The 4,523-nt window shown below is 43.0% G+C and overlaps 1 long non-coding RNA gene across 7 annotated transcripts in view; it reads right to left on the bottom strand.

The window, feature by feature from the left end:
• Positions 1–4,523, bottom strand: part of LOC309653798 — a 51,009-nt gene that overhangs the window by 4,456 nt on the left and 42,030 nt on the right. For 4 of the 7 annotated variants that reach the window (XR_014259507.1, XR_014259510.1, XR_014259511.1 and 1 more), the window contains exons 2-3: positions 1,759–2,217; positions 644–858 (exon numbers count right to left, since the gene is read on the bottom strand). This is a non-coding gene — a long non-coding RNA (uncharacterized lncRNA). The remainder of the gene's footprint in view (positions 1–643; positions 859–1,758; positions 2,218–4,523) is intronic. The other 3 variants (XR_014259508.1, XR_014259509.1, XR_014259513.1) reach the window with 1 other exon arrangement.

Raw genomic sequence — 4,523 nt, 5'->3', positions numbered from 1 at the left:
CTGTTTTAAAAACAAAAAAACCCAAGTTCTGAATATAATTGATCCATTGGTCCTCATAGTCAACGTCATCAGGTCTCAGATTATTTAAGTCATTTTGCTGCCACCAGTGTCACTTAGTCACTTGGAAAATTTAGTCAAGACAATTTCCTAAAATTTTTTTTAAATGCTCGCTTGAAGTATTTTCAACTTAGTCTAGATGGGTTGTAAAACCCATTTCTGTACAAGTAGTTTACTTAAATAAGGAATGTGTCCTAAGAAGCATTCCTGAGGTACAGAAATATTTTTTCCATTGAAATAGCCTATTCGTAAACAAAGACTATTTTCTTATTTCTAACTTATAAAACCTCAGACGGAACATCTAGACAGAACCATATAGAGGATGGTAGTTAAAACTATCAGCATAGCATTTTACTATTCTGTTTTACTCATCCTCGAGTTTGAAAAGGTGGGGTGAAGGTCAAATCAGTAATGCTAGAAGGCCTCATGGACAACGTATAACTTTACTCCATTGCTCCTTACCATACATCAGCACCTTTATAAGGACAAACACAAAAGCCTGAGACTTTCCTGGCCCCATGTCTTTTTATCACTGTCATCCCCAAAGACAGAATCTGGGAAACAACTTGGGATCTAGTTCACGTACCTTCAAGTCTCGGCTTTTGTCCACTGCTCAGTGTGTACATGGACTTCCTTTGGGTGCTGGCTTCTCTGTTGGACCGAGCTTCATGGGAAGGACACCAGGGCTAGGTGATGAGAAGCAGCTGGTGCAAACTGACAGTGGGGGCGAAGACCTGAAAAGCTGCATGAATGTTCTGGAACTTTCCGTATGTGATTCCAAGTAGACACATTTATGACTCCCTTAAATAAAAAAGGAGCAGAGATGAGGTGATACCTGGTGAAAATGATGTTTATTATAAAATATTCGTATCATTATAGCTAAATAGGAAAGATAAATATATGTTTATATCTCTTATCAGAAGCTACCCTTAGCTATAATTAAGCATGCTGAATAGATTAAAAGAAAAACTCAGCACTGGTGTGTATTTGATCTATGTTTAAATTCATTAGTCAGAAAGTGGTAAATGAGAAATTAATTTTTCCACTTGGCTTATATTTCACAAGATAATAAGAGTGGACACTTCAGTCTGCTTGTGAGGCCAGTTGTATTACTGGTTGCATTTCAGCTGTCCCTCCTGTGTGTCTTTCAAGGTGCTAGCAGACTGGAAGATACTCCATATACTGTACAGGAAAAGGAAATGTCACAGGATTCTCTTTTTAAAGGAGGAAGTAGAGTGGCTTTTTCCCTTTGAAAACTGTGACAGAACAGTGCTTATAAAACTATCCGTGGTGAATCTGTGTTGATGGACCCGTTCTTAAAATTTCCAATTCTTTGCAGACTGGCACTTTTGTAAAATTAAATTAAAATGTTACACTGAGATCAAATTGCTGTAAAAGTTTCTAAACACTTGCTCTCAGTTTCTGTACACATTCTTGCAGAGGGGCAGAAAGAGTTTGCTATGTGGCACTGGTCTGTAGAGCACCCTTTAGTAGCAGTGAAACATGAGTTTCAGGCAAGGATCAATAGCTTCTGTTGTTATCTGGGAGTTTGGGATTTTGCCCAGAATGGGAGGGCAGTGCTTTTGTTTTGTTGTTTTGCTATTGGTCCAACTTTTGTGTAGAATTGTCCAGTACGCGCCTTGCTCAGGGCACCTGACTGAGGAGGTGAATGGGGGCTGGGATCTCTCCTCTGAGTCGTACCCTCTGCTTGGCGGAGGTCCTTGGATCAGCCATCAGATAGTCCCAGTTACATTTGCTGCTTTTTTGAGACGCCTTCCATAGGTTTCTACATTCTCTTAGCGGAAATCAGCAAGAACCTCCTTGTGATTTCAGTTCGTTATGCTTAACAAAAATCTTCATCACATCTATTTCTTTACTGGATTTCAAGCTCCTGTGGGAAGGAGTGTGGGTCTTACATTGTTGTGACTAGAACAGTGCTCATACTAATATCAAATGAATTCCGAATCACAGGTTGATAGTGAAAGCCATGCTCAGCTGTTAACCTTCTTGAAGAAGCAAAGAATCTCATAGTGTGATGATTTTCTTCCTTCTTTTTTATTGATCCAGGACTTGAAGAGACCAAGTTTTTAGATGTAGTCCTGGGGAGAGAAGCTTCCTGAAGTTAATGATACCCCGACATATTCATCCAGTCAGAGAGACCTATGGAATGGCCACAATAGACATAAGAGGTCAAACCGAGTATTGTTAACATTTTATCTCTAGTGAGGTTAAAATTAACCAAGGACATTGAGTTCACCGAGAAACAGCTTCTTAAACAAATATAGCTCATGAAAAAACATTACTTATTGGGGTCACGGACTCCTAAGAATGAACAGAACCTTAATATGTCTGGGGAACACACGTGCCATGTTGCACTGCTGGTGGAAGAGGCCTGACCCCGGCCTGGACTCTGCAGAGCCTCCTGGCAGGTCGCAGGTAGGGTGTAGGGTGGGGCTGGTGTGGCAAACAGGGAAGCAAGGGCATAGCAGCCTGAGACCACCTCAAAGTCAGAAGCAGAAGGACACACCCCTTGGCGTGCGCAACTGACGTCAGGAAAAATGAAGGCCTGGAAGCTTATCACCAACACAGAGGAAATAACTTTGGTGGCAAATGGGACAGGAGAGAGTTCTTAAACAACAGGTGGCTTGTAATGGTCTCTTCTCCACCAGACGCATCCATCACGCCTTGGTTCCTGAGGGTCTTCACGCATCTGAAAGGCACACTGTGTTTGTTTGACCCTCACAGGCCGCGTCGATGGTGGCCTGAAGAGGGGGCACGGGCTCAACGTCTGTAATAAGGAAGAGTTTTGAGCAATTCCATGAATTCCAATTCTGTGTGGGATTTTAGTGTGAATGACAAATGTTTATGAGCCCAAGTTACTGTTTTATGATTAATATGAAATATTGCCTGAGCCTAAAAGCCAGTCTTGCCAGAAACGCAAGAAGTATGTTTCTAACATATTTTGGGTTCTGTTCAAGCAGTTAGTTTGTGAGGATAGAAAACCACTTAAGTCAGTTCCATAAGGAGCATCCCACAGACCGACAGGGCAGGAAGTACAGCCAGTCCTCCTGGAAGGCACCTGGGACCTAGAGAGCCAAGAAGTAAAGCTTCCAGCAGCGTCTCTCATGATCCACAGAGAGATGGTCTCATCGCTCAAGATTTCCCCGCCTCACTCTGTACATGATCTCCCTTTCTTTCCCTTCCTCTCTTTGTCTCTCTCCACCTCCATCTCCCACTCTTCATCCTCTGGGCACACAAGGGTGCTCCTGCCACTGAAGGAAGCTGCATCTTAGTTCACCAGTCCGAAATCCTGAGAAGTAGAATCTGATTGGCTCAGCCGACCTACGGTCCTTGAACCACGTGCACAACTCTATCCAATCATCTGTGGCCAGGGCATGGGGCCCGGGTGCCTGCAGCACAGATTCAAAGTTTCTGGGAAGCAGGTGTGTTCAGGGCGTGCCTCAAACCATATCAAATACATGTGGAGTTTTCACAGCTCAGGTGCACACATGAGTGACCTTCAGCGAAGGAAGAAGAATCAGCGTAGTTCAGAGCACCTCGTAATTAAGGTTGGTAATCATCCAATTAGCATCCTCACCAATAGAAAATGTTAGAATTCATCAGAGAAGAACAAAGACAAATGCAGGTGACATCAGAGCTTTAGGGTAAGAGTCACACAAGGTTGCCCTCATGAGGCAGTTTTCTTAGTGGTCGGAGGGAAGATAGGAAGAAAAAAGAGTTACAGGTGTCCGGAGTAATTCCCTTCGTGTGCAGGTTTGTTGCTGTTGATCTGCTTAAATAGCCTAGAAGACACACATGTGCTGTTTCTAAAATGCAGACCGAAGTCCTGCGAGCTTTCCTGCAGCTTTTTGATGGAAAGGGGATTTACAGTTCTGTCCTCTAAACCTCAACTACGTGTGTTTTCAGCCCCATTTTTGGCCTGTGGTTGGCTAGCTCTGTAAAGTGCTCTGGCTCCAGTACTTGAACTTCATGTTGCAAAGGGTAAATTTGGCGTTGTCTGCTTCCTCCAAGTTCCATGACGACTTCCTTAATTTGTTGTTCTCTTTGTGCCCTGGGTAGTAAATTCTTACCGACAGTGGAGATTGGCTCCTGCACTCTTAAACCTAAGCACCAAGGTTGTCTGGAACCTTATGCACAGTATTCCCAACAGCTCTATCACAGGTTAGTTTAATGTTCACTGTAATGAGGTATTGTTTTCCCTATGCCTCTTATTCCTTCTACAGGATATTATATTTGTTGAGATACAGCCTGGAGCCAGGGAACAGAGCAGAGAACCCAGGCCCTTAGAAGCGTAAACCTGCTGGTTGTTCTCAGCCGTCAGGTTACATTTGTGGCTTTCTAGACACTAAGTAAATAAAAACAACGGGAAATCTTTGGAGAGCCTCATGGTGGATATCAGGAAAGATAGTTTGGTGTTGTATATGAATATTCACTAAATCTATTTC

This window comes from Balaenoptera physalus (genome assembly GCF_965194825.1).
Source record: "Balaenoptera physalus genome assembly, contig: HAP1_SCAFFOLD_1171, whole genome shotgun sequence".
NCBI lineage: Eukaryota > Metazoa > Chordata > Mammalia > Artiodactyla > Balaenopteridae > Balaenoptera > Balaenoptera physalus.
Note: the sequence above shows the minus strand (reverse complement) of the source record. Positions and strands in the feature narration are given on the sequence as shown.